This window comes from Armigeres subalbatus, chromosome 1 (assembly GCF_024139115.2).
Source record: "Armigeres subalbatus isolate Guangzhou_Male chromosome 1, GZ_Asu_2, whole genome shotgun sequence".
In the NCBI taxonomy this organism is placed as follows: domain Eukaryota; kingdom Metazoa; phylum Arthropoda; class Insecta; order Diptera; family Culicidae; genus Armigeres; species Armigeres subalbatus.
Window position 1 is genome coordinate 188,303,988 of NC_085139.1, and position 16,819 is coordinate 188,320,806.

At 36.4% G+C, this 16,819-nt stretch overlaps 1 long non-coding RNA gene across 1 annotated transcript; it reads left to right on the forward strand.

Moving 5' to 3' along the window:
• Nucleotides 1-572: 572 nt before the first annotated feature.
• Nucleotides 573-1,633, forward strand: LOC134209225 (uncharacterized). The gene is made up of 3 exons (XR_009978740.1): nt 573-996; nt 1,333-1,446; nt 1,524-1,633. It is a non-coding gene; the product is annotated as an uncharacterized LOC134209225 (long non-coding RNA).
• Nucleotides 1,634-16,819: the final 15,186 nt, after the last annotated feature.

Consider the following 16,819-nt stretch of genomic DNA (forward strand, 5'->3'; position numbering starts at 1 on the left):
TGAGGTTCTGCCGCAGGAGTGGATGGAAGGTGTCGTGTGTCCCATCTACAAAAAGGGCGATAAGCTGGGTTGTAGCAACTACCGCGCAATCACATTGCTGAACGCCGCCTACTCTAGGTACTCTAGGTACTCTCCCAAATCTTATGCCGCCCGGATAAAAATTTACAGTTCCTTGTATGGTATGATCCATTGGAATTCAATTGGTTGTATGGTAAATAATACAATCTATTGTATTTTTATTGTAGATTTTTCAAGGTTGTAAAAATCCTTTATTGTACTTACTTTAAAAGTACAATACATTTAAATGTGACCGATACATTCTATAATATTTTAGTTGTTCGCTTATGTTTTATATTGCTCATCCAAAAATTAAACAAATTATAAAAGTATTCCATCTCGGTGATCAGATAATCCGTTTTAAAGAAAATAAAAATATAATTTGAGAATATTTCATTGATTCATTATGTTGATGGAATAACAATTGAAAACAATAAAATAACAATAACTTTCATAGTTACATGAAAATTCTACCGATTTTCAAATATATGTTTTAATTGCAGGTATTGAAATATTCATGTTCTGATCAATTTAAATTTAAAAATTCAAAGGAACAAAATCTTTCACTTTTAATTTTACTTGGAGAATGACTGGATTTAGATGAGCGTGTACAATTTTGTTTGTGATTAGTGAGAAGACGAAGTAAACGAAGTGTTCCTTTTATAATCGTCTATCCGGTACAAAGTTAGTACGCTTTTTATATCGAAGTTGGATTTTTCTCCAGATACAGATCCAGATACAGATTTTCTCCCAACTTCGGAAGTAGTGCGCTGGATTTGCCTAAAGATGCGCTAAACAACACATCAATTAGTTTGACAGATAAAATTTCGGAAGAAAGTTCGGTTCGGAAGTCCCGACTTCCGAATTCTAAGTTGATGCTACGCCGACAATACTGATTCTGCGAGCAAGCAACGGCCGATCATTTCCCGCTGTACCGTGGTGAGTATCTATCAAGGTATCTATATATACCGGATCATTTTGAGGTGGGATAAATCTTTCAACACGTAAAGAAAAAAACTTATAATTTAAAACCTTATAAGCAACAACCTATTCGAAAATATCAATACACTAATTCATTATGCCATCTGATGAATGATCCCATACTAAAAAGCAATAACATTAATAAGTTAATGAAAAGTATAAGTTTTGGAATGTATGTGCCTAGTAACATTATTGTTTTTGACGTGAAAGACCTTCAGGAAGGGTCCCTTGATTCACACCGCCGAAGCAGTTCGCAGATTTTTTTTATTAATATGTATCCTTGTTCCTTTTCAGAAATTGAATTAATGATAAAACACTGCTGCATGCCACCATCCCTGATGATTCAATATCGTTCGGCGACTATCATCGAGCTATATCACCAACGGGATACAATAAAAAATTAAACAGGTAACTTTTGTTTTTCTTCTCGGCTTATACTTTTTGTAAGAAACCTGACATGATCTTATAATTTACGTCTTCCACAGGAAAAAAAATGCAAGCAGCATTAGTTACAGCGGCTTCAGTGAGTATAGCCGGTTGCATCATTGGCGACTGAAATCTACGTTTATGAATCCCGGTCTGAATAGCAGTTAACGCACTTAACAATACCAATACCAATATAATTTTAATTTTAATTCGAACACAAATTGAACTAAAGTCAAATTGGCATTAAATTAAAACTGAATTGAAATTAAATCAAAAATAAATTGAATTGTATTTTTATTGTAAAATTGAAGTCGAGATTGAAGTGAAATTTATTTAAAATCCCATTGTATTTCTACTGTAAAACAATAAAAAAATTTGAGAAAAACATTTGAAACACATTGTTTTCTATTGTTTTGGCCTTCGAAATCATCCCATTGAAGAACCGTTAAATCAATTGTTTTGCTCTGAATTTTGTATGAAATTTTTTCGATTTTTTTATTGTAAAGATACATAACAACCCCCCTTTTTTATTGTAAAAGTCCCATTTACCATTAATTTAATCGTGGAAAACAATTGTCTCTGATGTGATTTAGTTGTTAAAGTTCCATTACATTCAATGGTAATTTCTATGTTTTACATGGTGATGTAACAGTAAAATTTATAATATTCTAATCATATTTTTTATCCGGGCGTCGACTAGCACCAATTGCAAGAGAGTTCGTGGGGCAGTACCAGGCGGGTTTTATAGACGAACGCTCCACCACGGACCAGGTGTTCGCCATTCGCCAAGTACTGCAGAAATGCCGCGAATACAACGTGCCCACACATCATCTATTCATCGACTTCAAAGCCGCATATGATACAATCGATCGGGTCCAGCTATGGCAGCTAATGCGCGAACACGGATTTCCGGATAAACTGATACGGTTGATCAAGGCGACGATGGATCGGGTGATGTGCGTAGTTCGAGTTTCAGGGGCATTCTCGAGTCCCTTCGAAACGCGCAGAGGGTTACGGCAAGGTGATGGTCTTTCGTGTCTACTATTCAACATCGCTTTGGAAGGGATAATACGAAGAGCAGGGATAAACACGGAAGGTACAATTTTCAATAAGTCCGTCCAGCTATTTGGCTTCGCCGACGACATAGATATTATGGCACGTAACTTTGAGAAGATGAAGGAAGCCTACATCAGACTAAAAAGGGAAGCCAAGCGGATAGGACTAGTCATCAACACGTCGAAGACGAAGTACATGATAGGAAGAGGTTGTAAGCCACAATGTAAGCCACCCACCGCGAGTTTGCATCGGTGGTGACGAAATCGAGGTGGTAGAAGAATTTGTGTACTTGGGCTCACTGGTGACTGCCGAAAATGATACCAGCAGAGAAATTCGGAGACACATAGTGGCTGGAAATCGTACATACTTTGGACTCCGCAAGACGCTCCGATCGAATAGAATTCGCCGCCGTACCAAACTGACAATCTACAAAACGCTCATTAGACCGGAAGGAAAATGCTGCGTACCATCTATGGTGGGGTGCAGATGGCGGACGGTACGTGGAGGAGGCGAATGAACCACGAGTTGCATCAGCTGTTGGGAGAACCATCCATCGCTCACACCGCGAAAATCAGACGACTGCGGTGGGCCAGGCACGTAGCCAGAATGTCCGACAGTAACCAGGTGAAAATTGTTCTCGACAACGATCCGACGGACACAAGAAACCGAGGTGCGCAGCGGGCAAGGTGGATCGAACAGGTGGAAGATGACTTGCAGACCCTCCGTATACTGCGTGGTTGGCGACGTGTAGCCATGGACCGGATGGAGAAGACTCTTATGTGCGGCACAGGCCACTCTGTCCTTAGTCTGGTAATAAATTAAAAAAATGAACAAAAATGTTTAAATACAGAAGAATTTTACTACTACTTGTTGAGTGATCTGCAGCAACACACCGAGGACCACCACCAATGCGATGGATTTCCGTTGAAAATGTTACCAGCTCCTTTGTGATGCTGTGTCCGCTCCGCTACAATCGCTTTGATGCGTCCGCTCTACTTGAAATTTTGTTCAAACTTAGGATTAGATCCAAACCCGCAAGTGATTTATTATTGATGTCGGTGCTAGTGATGCATGTAAGCATATGCGGTATTTCGAAAAATTTCGTTTTAGGGCATTCGAAACGAAATTCCGCGGAATTTCGCGGAATTTTAGTATGGCGAAATCTGATTTTCTGATTTCGTTTCGTATCGATTAATTTAAAAAAATTCGACGGAAAAATCATGCTTTTAACGAAATTAAACGGAATTTCGCGGAATTTCGAAATAAATTTCTATTATTTCAAATTTTCATATCGTAAAAATTTTTGGCTGCGCCGCTGAATAAAGCCATTCAAACTCTATTTAAAATTTTATAAGGTACATCGGGGCAAGTTGAAACGGTTTTTTCAAAGTTGAACTTTGTAGTGCTATTAAAAAAACCATTCTTTGATAAATATTGAGTTCGTTTGCGGCATTTGCTAGTTCGGGGCAAAGAATATACATACAAAATTAGCAACCTTACCAAACTTTCTTATAAATAGTTAGTATACTAAAATTATATTGTTATAGGCATCGTTTCAACTTCCCCACGTATCGGGGCAAGTTGAAACACTGTGCTATATACAAAGATGCACGAGGTTGGTATGGTGACTGTACTGCCAGGACACTCATAAGAGTCCCATGTAAATGTTGATGTAAACTTCTGATGATTTTGAATATCTTTCAGAGGTTAGCTCAAAATTGTCTCGTGTTAAGGAAAAGTGATAAAATAGTATGCTTTGTTCTAGAATTTTGAAAATCAAATCCTTCTTGTATTGTCCATCTTGATATTTACTCGGATTACTTTTCAGGATGGTTAATTATTTGGTTCGTTTGAATTGTGCGCATGATCAATTCGTTTGTGGCTTCTTCGTAAATTCACATTAATTAACCAGCATATCTCTCACAAACCCCTCGATTGAAGAAATAGGGAAGTAGGGAAGTGAAACGTGGAGTTAACAAAATGGTTACATGCTCTGTTTTATTTTTTTGAAAGCCAGTGCTCACTACGAGGAAAAGTAGATTAAGAATCTCAAAACAAGACCATGCAGTTTGAACATAACCCCTTTTAATTCTATTCTTCAGTGGAAATTGCAGGTGGGTTGCATTCATGACGGGATGGTAGGAAATTTATTAAATTTATTTTCAGAAGCTTGGACCTTTTTATGTATTTATAATATTCGAATGTATTTACGGACCAATGTGAATTCTGAAAAAAAAATCATTTTAAATTGCGAGGGTGACGTTTTTAACCGTTGTTTCAACTTTCCCCGCACCAAGCATTTCTATTTGCACCGATGGGTTGAAACGACAAAAATACGAAAATTTACCGGGTCTTTCATCGATTTTTTATAATCATTATGCTTATTCAACACTAGCAGACCCGACGAACTTCGTTTCGCCTAAGATTGATTCATTTTCTGAATAATTCTTAAGTTATGGAGAAATTGATGTTTCGTTTGTATGGGAGCCCCCCTTTCCAAAGGAGGGAGGGATCTCGAACCATCTTAGGAACTTTCCCCGGCCCAAAAAAAAACCTCTGCATACAAATTTTAACGCCGATCCGTTCAGTAGTTTCGAAATCTATAAGGTTCAGACAGACAGAAATTCATTTTTATGTATATTAGAGTGGGGCGTCATGTTCATTTTTTCAAATCAATGGTTTTTCGAAGCCATTCTGGGTCCTGAAAAATTGTGCAGAATTTGGGACCGATTGGTTGCTTCCTCGCTTTCCGCATCGCGTTTGAAGTTTGTATGGAAATTAGTATGGGAGAACATATATTTTTGCATTTCTACTACTAGAGGTTTCAGTTCATCGTAAACCAAGTGGCACATTAGGTTAAAGTATAACACAAAGGATGCCGAAAAACTTTGCTGAAGAAGGCACGTTGCTGGAACGTCCACGAAAAAAGTTATAACGCTTCGAAGATTGAGTGTTCAAACCATATGCAAAAAATCATTTATTCTGCCAGCACTGCCGTACTACGTGGAGCAATAATTTAACTGAGTGTTATTTCAAAATTATTGATTTTATAGGACTTTGGAGCTAAAGGGAGATATTCGGAATGATTTCACAAAGTAAAAGTTCCGACTAGAAGGAAAATGGGTTTTGCCCTCTGACAATTACAGGTTGTCCGGTAGTGCTGGCAGAAACATTGATTTCGTGCATATGGTTTAAACAATCAATTTTCGAAACGTAATAACATTTTTTGTAGACCTTCCAGCTGCGTACCTTCTTCGGCAAAGTATTTCGGCATCTTCCAGGCTATATGCTAACGTATTGAGTCACGTGATTGATGATAAATTGAAGCCGCTAAGAGCCAAAATGTTAAAAAGTACGTTTTCCCATACTAATCTCCATGTAAATTTAAAAAGCGATGCGGCATGCGAGGTCGCAACCTATCGAGCCCATATTTTGCACAGTTGATTGGGGTCCCAAAACGATTCAGAAAAACCTTGATCTCACTTGATCGGACGAAGCTTGCGTTTTTTCATACAACTGCGCCCCACTCTAATGTATATAGATAGAAGAGATGAAAATTTGATGGAAAAAACTTTTACAAACACCATTTTGAGACTTATTTCATTGGCACGCCAGAAACAACTACCATGATATGTGAAGCAACTTTATCCAATGGAAATTTGCAGGAAATCGTCGATTCCAACGTTAACTTTTGGTTTTTGTTCAGGGGGTCCATTATACGCACGGGCTCCATTACTAGCACTCTCCCTAATATTTAGCAATAAAGGTAAATGTCAGCGTTCTAGTTGGAAGACATAAAATTAGTTTACATTTAATAGCTAAAGGCTTATACATTGTTCTCAAGGTCTGAAAAGATTTATAACTGTTGATTTTGAGCATTATATTCATTTTTATTCCATTCATATTTATTTATATTATTCCATCTAGCAGTTATATTTTTTCAAGTGAAATCTTTTGTGCTTGCAACTTTCGTTTCTCTTACATAAATAATGGATATTTCTATCGAGTTTAGATAGTATCTATCGAGGAAGATAAACATCGATTTTTGAAACATATTGTATGGAAGGTTCTGTGTCAAATTAATTTGATTACACTTGCGACTCAATTTCGTTTAGTTTCGAAGTATCGGAAGTAAATCTAAATTTCGTTTCGTTTCGTTCCGAACCAACAATAGCATTTCAAATTTCGTTTCGTTTCGTTTCGTCAGGAGAAAATGTGTTATCGCATACCCTTATTTTGCTTGTGTTGAATAAAGGCAGCATGCAAACAAATAGAGCAAATCAAATCTTCTAATAGAGCGTGAATTCTGATTGGTTGCATGTAAAATACTACTACACTGATTGTGAGAGTGTGTTTTAGATTCCCCCAATAGCACGATTACCAAGGACATGTTAACGAAAATACTATTATATGAATCATTTATTTCCCAAATATTTACCATATTTGCAAGTGAAGAAGTTTATAAATAATGGATATTTCTATCGAGTTTAGATAGTATCTATCGAGGAAGATAAACATCGATTTTTGAAACATATTGTATGGAAGGTTCTGTATCAAATTAATTTGATTACACTTGCGACCACCTCATCAGAGCTACCAACTAAATAGTAACAAGGCAGACACGATTGAATTGTCACATCATGTCCTAGCTTTCAGCAAACACGTATGCCTATTTTTTATTGCTAAAACACAGCAAATAGTTTATTGGAAATCAGCAAATAACCGTATTTTGTACGGAAGTCTGTTCTTTATTATGCAGAGCTGTGTATTTTTAATATTGCGAAAATTGTTTGGATACTCAAAATTACCTTCATCCTATAACTTGAGTAGACCCTAGGTTCAAGTTCCCTATATTCTCATAATTATTCAGATCTGTTATTTTTTTTTACATTCTATTTCCAATGGTTTGAATTTCCAGGCTTTACAGATTCATCATGGAATAGAGAACGTTTTCCGGGGCGCCAGGCAATGTGAGGCAAGTAGGCTGAACCCGGAACTGTCCCGCATAATCCGGGGCGTTTGTAACCTAATGCCTACATGCAGATAGCGTAATGGTGTTGCTAGAGTAAGAGCATCTCACAGCTATTATTGTTAAGGTCCGACTCCCATCAGCGCACCATAGAATTTTTCTAATCGTTCTCACAAAAAGTGAGTGAGAGGTGAAGTGATTAAACGAAAAAGGTTTTCGTCTAGTAGTCACGATTTTCGTTTATCTTCCAAGGCCGAGAAAAAATGATGGATGACAATGCCCTCACCATAACCAAATAAAAAATGCTCGCCTAATATTTCCATCAGACCTCAGTAAAAATTTAGAAAAAGTCGAGTTTAAACACTTAGTTTTTATTTCTGCAGTTCGGTAAAAATCCGCATAGCCGTGCGCCAGCAAAATAAATAACTGATATTCAGGCAAAATAGATGTTTGTTAACTGATTTTCGGCAAATTATTTGCTGATTTCCAGCAATTTTGACAGAAATCTCGGCAAAAAACAAGTTTGCTGGGGCACGGCTGTGCGAATCTCGGTAAAAGCTGACCATTTTGGTGACATCCCGGTAAAAAAAATTAAGTGTGTACTGCTGCAACTAACAGCTGTTTGGAAAGTCTCACAGATTCAATAAATCTTCATGAATTTGGTTGGAAATTTGCCTGGAGACTTTATTCAAGAGGTCGATTGAAATGGAAGGGTGGCACTTTGAATCTGTAATACTTTTCAAAATGATGAACAGATCCAATAAATATGAAATCTGTTGATTGCTGTTAAAAAATCAGCTTTAATTTATTTTTACTGAGGCCTGTTGGAAATATTAAGCGATGAATTTCTTACGTTGCTTATGGTAAAGAGGCATACTTTTGAAAATGGTAGACAGGTACTTATGTCTTATGTTACTTATGTCCTTTTGTAAAATTAAGCTAGATTCTACCTATGGAATTTGGGTAACAATATTCAGTAACAATTTCTTTAACAATATTAAACAAAATAATTTTCTTTTATTCGTATTCTTTTATTAGTTTTTGCATTATGTATATAAAGCAAAAAAAAAAAACTATTCAATAAAAATTCCGCGGGAAAAAAAAATTTCGTTTCGTTTCGAAAAATTTCGAATCAAATGGACTTCAATTTCGTTTCGTTTCGAAGTATCGGAAGTAAATCTGAATTTCGTTTCGTTTCGTTTCGAACCAACAATAGCATTTCAAATTTCGTTTCGTTTCGTTTCGTCAGGAGAAAATGTGTTATCGCATACCCTTAGATGCATGTACATGATTGGTTGGTTTACATACACAGAAAAAAAATAATGAAAAGTAACCATCGCGTAAATAATAAAGACGTGGAAAATTACACTATTCTGGGCGTACTTGGATTTTTCCGAACTATTTTGCCCTAAATGTATGCAATTTACATAGCATTATGACACTTCTTTGTATAAAAAGTGACATAATGCAATACAAATTGCATACTTTCAGGTGAAAATATCCTTTAAATTTACGCACTTTTTGGCATTCCTTTTATGTGCATTACTTTCGTGTAAATTTCAACAACTTTTTCTATCTGTGTATTTCTAAACTTTTTATCAATTATCGATAATAAATAGTCAAAAATCAGTATTGACTGACTCATCCTTGATCGAATGGTCTAAAAAAATTGAAAATCCATCGAAAAACGGCTGAGATATTAAAGTTTAAAGTCTATCATATTTTCGTGACGGTCCCCGATTTTCGCAATCGTAAAGTGTACCCCAATATAGAAAAGACAGACGTAGTCTTACGTAAAAAAAATCGGTTCAGGTGATTCGAAACGAATTTCCGCGGAATTTCACGGAATTTTACAACATCTGGTTTTTCGATTTCGTTTCGTTAAATTCCAGAAATTTTGCCTGCAAAAACTAGCTTTCAACTAAATTAAATGGAATTCCACGGAATTTCAAAGCAAATAATACACAGATAGAAAAAGTTGTTGAAATTTGCACGAAAGTAATGCACATAAAGGGAATGCCAAAAAGAGCGTAAATTTTAAGGATATTTTCACCTGAACGTATGCAATTTGTATTGCATTATGTCACTTTTTATCCAAAGAAGTGTCATAATGCTATGTAAATTGCATACATTTAGGGCAAAATTGTCAGAAAAGATCCAAGTACGCCCAAAATAGTGTAATTTTCCACGTCTTTATTATTTACGCGATGATTACTTTTCATTATTTTTTTCTGTGTAACCATGTAACTAATCTAATAAAAAAATTCAGCTGCACCGCTGAACCAAGATATCAATTTTGTAGTCAAGATTATATGATATACACATTTTTGACGTATACTACGTCTAAGGGGAAGACTCGAATACAGGGTGACAAATGAAAATTTCCAAATTCGAGACCGTCACGAAATCATGTAAGATTTTGAACTTTAATAGCGCCTTTATCTTCCGATGGATTTTTGAGATTTATATATCAATTTGTCAATTATATTGAAACTTTGGGTTATGAATGTTAAAATAGGGTATCGGATCATTTTGGCAGCACCCTCTTTTCTTGTCCGCAAGAGTCTCGTTACGGTCGTCGCCGTTCAGTGCGATTGGTTTTTGGACTCTCCTTTTTGTGCGGTGTTTCGCACAAAAAGTAGAACAATGGAGCCGGACCAGTGACCGCGGTCGAAACAAATGTAACAAAAATGCGTTATGTAGTGCATGGTGTATAAAAAGTAAGGGTATGCGATAACACACTTTTCCTAACGAAACGAAACGAAACGAAATTTAGAATGTCTATCTTGATTCGGATCGAAACGAAACGAAATTAAGATTTCTTTCGATATTTCGAAACGATACGAAATCAAGTTTCATTTAATTCGAAATTTTTCGAAACGAAACGAAATTTTAATTTCTTTTCCGCGGAATTTTTATTAAATTGTTTTTACATTATGTACGCAATTATGATTTTACTTTTTCGAAGTCCAGTAACGGTTTTGCGACCAAAAGAGTCACAATAACAGCCGCATTCTCGCCGCATATACCATTGGCGATAAGACAATACCCCAGCATTTGTGCCGCTTTCAAAGAAATTCATCGTGGAGCGTGTGTTCCCGAATCTGATCAATTTTATATCTTTTTTTACCAGTAAGTATATAAAAATAAAGAAATTGTGGGATTTTTCATATACGGATTCAAATTTCGTTTAAAACCTTAGTTCACTTAAGAATTATGTAATTATGCTTAGTCAAAATTAGAAAATGAATGCTTAGATTTATTTTTTTATTTAGTGGGATACTCAATTATGTATCCACATCTGCCAGGCGTATACGCAGATTGAGAATTGATAATACTACCAACATCTGAAAGAGCGTATCAGTCAAAATGTATTCCTTCTTATTCTTCGTCTACATATATAGCATACATTTGCTCACTAGAAGAATCCTGTGCACCTTTCTAAAATGTACGAAGATATGTATTTCCGATTGAATTTAACAGACCCATAGTCTTATATACAATCAGCTCGACAAACTGAGATATTGTCTGTGTGTTTTTGACATATGAGAACAGCTGTTATGGTCAGTATAAGCTGAAAGCAATCTTAAGTAAAGAACTTCCAGCAATTTTAATGATCTTTCAACCCGTTCTGAATTTTATTTTTGCAAATTCCGTGCGAAGATCTAGAAATGCCCAGAAATCTGCAATGTTCCTTACATACAGCGCCGTAGCGTGCGGTTGGCCAGGTTGGCCTCCGCCAAGGGCGCCAGTCTTTAGGGGGCGCCGAAATCATGGATTACGCTATAAGCAAAAGACAAATTTATTTAGTTTAGGGTTGGTACAATGGTAGAGATATGTCTTATGACAAGTAAGAGATATGTGGAATAATCTAGAGCAAGCCAAAAATATTGCCTTTTTTCCACATCAACATGTTATATGGATTTGTTTTAGTTTTGACTGCTAATCCGATTTCTCAAGGACCTCCAAAACCGGTTACAAGAGGTCAGTAGAAAAAAGAGAAAAAACAAAAATATAATATTTAACAAGTTATTTGACAATCATGGATTTTGATTATCAACATTGTGTGAATCGGATTATTTAAAATTTTAGCTATTACATATTAGGGCCTCCGAGGGATTTCCGGAGCCATAATGTTTGATAGCAGTGACTATTCGCGACATGTAGAACTTATTGAAGCAGTGCAGCATACATTTAAATGTTTTTGTATAGAAAATTCTATTACCCTTATGAACCATATCAGAGAAGAATAAGTCGCATGCAGATCACATCATTAACTCGGCGCGTCCTTGTTGTGTCTACGCTTCATCGACTTGTACATGGATCTATTTACTGCAGCATTACTAGTGAACTCCAGTTTTGGTTTCCCACGCATGGTCTACGTCAGTTGGATCTATTCTACATCCCTAGATCAAGGACAAACCTGGTGAAAGCTGCACCTCTTTCTCGTTTATGCCAGACTTACAATGAAGGCTACAACGAAGTGGACATTTTTATGGAGCTTTCGCAATTCAAAGGGATTATCCGAAACTTTTTCTTCCTATTATAATCAAATGTATATTGGTCCTGAGGTGGACGGCAATTTCGACCATTGAACAACCTACTGCATAGTTCAATTTTATCAACACAAATATGTACAGGAAGTGACTTCAAACTATCGACAGACACAGTCCTGAGTTAAATTTTCCTTGATCCAAACAGATCCGTTGGCGAATTCGACCACCAACCAATCTACACACCATACAGTTATTTTTTATTTAATTTGTCCTAACTGGGTTCAGTGGTCCAAAGCTACATTTTACTTGATCCAAATAGGTTCAATGGCAACTCCAGACCACCAACAAACCAACTCCAAAATATGGTTTTTCCTGATTCGACTAGATCCGGTAGAAACTCTGACCTTCAACCATCTCACCCCAGAGTGAAATTTTATCAACTCTGTTAGGTCCAGAAGTGGTTTCAAAACACCGTCAGACCCACTCCAAAATCGGATTTTCCTTGACGCGAATAGGTCCGATAACGATTCCGATAATCGACCGACACACTTCAGAGCTGGATTTTATTGACCCAACTAGACCCAGCAGTGTGTAGGCTCCTTAACATTATTAATGAACTTCCAGCACGGCTCTAGAAAGTCGCTTAAATAAATAGTAAAATAATCAAAAAAAGTATCACCAAATGGAAACAAATCTTAGATGGACATTCTGCAATTCAAATGAACTTCAAGGACAAAAGTTCTTGTTCTCTTCATAGTATTGAATGATGTTTAAAGCATCTTTAAACCACTAAACCTTCTAATTTTACTGTTGATGCATTTCAAATTGTCAAATTGTTGTGAAATTTTTATAATCAAAGGGGGGCGCCAAATCATGGTTTCGCCAAGGGCGCTAGCAGTCCAGGCTACGGCTCTGCTTACATATTGTGCAAATAGTCAAAGAAGAGCTTATTAGCTTGATTAACTGTACACATCGTAGTTTCTAATCATGATTGGCCGAGAAACAGCAAATATGCACAGCTCATCAATTAAATAATATTCTTGGAATACAAAAAAGTTATAACTTGCTTCGGTGTTTCCAATTCATGACCAATAATGAAGCTGGTCACGTGCTTATAGTCAATTTAGGATTAGGAGAGGAAAATTAGTTTAACACTCATTGTTTTAAGAGACCAAGGAATGCTTTGCATCTCCGTGAGCGCTACGGGAAAGGAATCGTTGGTTAGTTCAGAAGGTAATTCTTGTGAAATCTCTTAATGAGCAACAAAATATGTATTACGAAGTTATTTTGAAAACTAGAAGACGAAAACTGTGTTTCAAATCAATCCAACGCATGATCAATGTGTTTCGTTTAATAATCTTCTACAACACGATCGATCCTGCACTAAATAATGTTGTGCTCTTCGATGCAGACATTAATTTTATCACTTTACGTTCTCCCACACTAGTTGGCGTGATCAACATCAACACGATCGATTGCACACAAATTTCACTTCGCGTTCTCCCGTACTAGATGCCGTCCCATGACCAGCATCCACATGATCGTTTCCGCATTCATATAGAAGAAAACTACATACGAATTTGTCGACTAAGAATGAGGTTATATAGTAAGCGTCAATAGAAAAAAATTGTATAACCTAAAGTTTTGAAAACAACTTTACGATTATGTTCAGCGGCGCAGCCAAAATTTTTGATAATATAAAGTATGGTTTAAGTTTAAATTTGTTTCGAAATTCCGCGGAATTCCGTTAAATTTCGTTAGAAGCTAGTTTTTGCTAGCGAAATTTTTGTAATTTTACGAAACGAAACGAAATCAAGAAATCAGATTTCGCCATGCTCAAATTCCGCGAAATTCCGCGGAATTTCGTTTCGAATCACCTGAAACGAAATTTTTCGAAATACCGCATATGCTTAATAAAAAGTAATCCAGATAAGGGCATGTTTGTGCAGGGATGAGACGATCAATTGTTATCAGTGCCAATGCCCTTGCTAGTAATGCAATCAATTTATATTAAAAAACGACTTTGGAAAATGTTTTTTTTTGCAAACTGAAAAATAATAAGGCCGTTACACATATTTATTAAAAATTATGGTCTCCGCAAAGTCAAGGGGGAGGAGGTAATCTTCTTCTTCTACTGAATCGAACGGCATGAAAATTTGAATGCAGAGGTTTTTGGGGCCGGGGAAGGTTCTTAAGATGGTTCGAGACCCCTCTCCTCTTTGAAACCTGGCTCATATACAAATGAAACACCAATTTCATCATAACTCGAGATCAAGCAAATGGAAACAAATCTGGCGTGTGGAGGTTTTGGAAGAGAAGACATGTTTCTGTGGTGGTTTGCAACGCCTCCCCTTTCTGGAAAGGGGGGCTCCCATACAAATGAACCAAAAATTTCTGCATAACTCGAGAATTAATCAGAGAATAAATCAATTTTAGGCGAAGCAAAGTTCGACGGGTCTGCTAGTAAAAAATAAATATTAAAATGGAAATTGCGTAAACTGCGTAGACTGCGTGGTTGGCGACGTGTAGCCATGGACCGAGCCGAATGGAGAAGACTCTTATATACCACACAAGCCACTTCGGCCTTAGTCTGAATAAATAAATAAATAAATAAAATGGAAAAAAATTAAATAAAAAAACTCCTCGGATTTGTTAAAGAATGTTTTGAAAGTTCTCAAAATTTACCGGAATTTTTTTTTGTTGCCCCTCAAGTTGTTATTTTTGAGCAAAATAACAATGTGGGTGAGACATATTTAAAAAAATATTTATATCGGCCTAATAATATGTTGTCCAATTAAATGCGCGCCTGAATCAGAAGGATTTAACTTTGATTCAGGAAGTGTGAATGCACTTAAGATATTTTTATAATAAGTGGGTGCAATAATGCGGTACTTATTGTACACGACAAAAGCTTCGGAACGAATACGTTCTTGAAACAGGCTATATGAGATACAATAGAGCTATCACCTTCTTGCTCCCTGATTCAAAAGTCTTGCAATGATATTAATAAAATGTTTGCACGAATATTTTATCCATAATGACACTCAGTGTTGGTAGAATCATACTCAAATCTGAATCATCGAGGTTTCATGCACGAGCTAACTCGCCTGCGATTCTGTAGGGGAAGCATCGCGCTTGAGTTTGTCGGCCAGAATCGCATCGCTTCGCTCACTCACCGAAAAATGATTTCGTTCTAAAAAGTTTTATTTATGCAATTATTAGCCATTGTTTTAGACGAAAAATAGTCAATTCAATGCATTCAACAATGAAGAACACGTAAATATCATGCAGTGATGCAAATTGCGATTCAAATCATGAGCAAATCTCTCGGTCATAATTCTGATGGGATTTGACTCACGCATGGTTTGAATCGACGATGAGATTTGAGATTTTGAGATTTTACCAACACTGCCAGACAGTAGGAGTTAGAATGTAATAACACATACACTATCTTTTCCTGTCCGCAATTGCGTTTACTACTCGCGCGCACCACAACCGAATTAATTGGGTTTTGGTACATGATTGACATTTTATGATTTCTAGTGATGCACGAAAAACAAGATATGCCTATGATTGGAATGTTTCTGAATAATAAATGTTGCAAACGGAAAAGAGAATGCTTCCCTAGGGCTTCTTCTATTGAAAAAATTCATCAAATGCTTCAAAACCCAAATGTAGGCAATTCGGATCCAAGAAAGGCATCATTACCTCTGAGGACTAAATTTGAGTTTTCATAGTAAATTTTTTAAACAATTGTCGTATCCAACAATTTTCATATCTTAAGATATGCTAGTTTTGTTCGAAACCAGTGACAAAAGTAATCAAACGAATTTTCTATAAATATTCATGCATGATGGCACTACAATCCTCAATGAACAAAACTGCCTTATGTAGTTTACGTTGGGCGGTTGTGTCTTGTACATAACACTTCTGATTTTTTATTTACTTTTACTGGGTATCCCATTCTGAGTCAATAAGTACTTAGGTTAGTTTCCGTCTAAAAACCTCTTCAGCGATTTGTTGGAAATGTTCAAGCAAGTTAAGTTCAAGCGAAATACGCATTCGATGGTTTAATAACTCAACATATTATTGTGCAGATATTTGATTAGTTCGTCTATGTAAAATGGATCGTCTACACAATTTGCACAGCTTTGATGGCAACAATCAGTTAATATGGTCATCAATGCTTATCTGAAAGATCTACGTACACACTCAGTTACTAATTCTGTACCTCGGCTAAAATCCGCACAGCCGTCTGCTCAGCAAAATAAAAACTGATATCCCGGCAAAAATGACGTTTATTAGCTGATTTTCGGCAAATTATTTGCTGATTTTCAGCAATTTTTACAGAAATCTCGGAAAAAAAACATGTTTGCTGAGGCTCGGCTGTGCGAAGCTCGGTAAAAGTTAAACATTTTGTTGAGATCCCGATAAAAAAAATAAGTTTGTATCTTTTTAATTTTAAATGGAAACAATTGATCTATTAAAATATTCTCATTTATGTTCAATAAAGGCCTTCAAGATCGAAAATGTAATTACCTTCACGCTAAGCCAGAACTATTAAAAATTACGTCTCCAGGGGTCTCCAGTAGCCTTGCGAGCAAAGGCGTAGAATTGCCAATCCGGAGATGGCGAGTTCGATTCTCGGTCCGGTCTAGGATGTTTTCGGGTTGGAAACTTTCTCGACACCCTGGGCATAGTGTATCCTTGTACTTACCACACAAGATACATACTCATGGGCATAGAAAAGCTTTAAATTAATAACTGAGGAAATGCTAATAGAATACTAAGTTGAAAAGCAGGCCAAGTTCCAGTTGGAATGTAGAGCCATTGA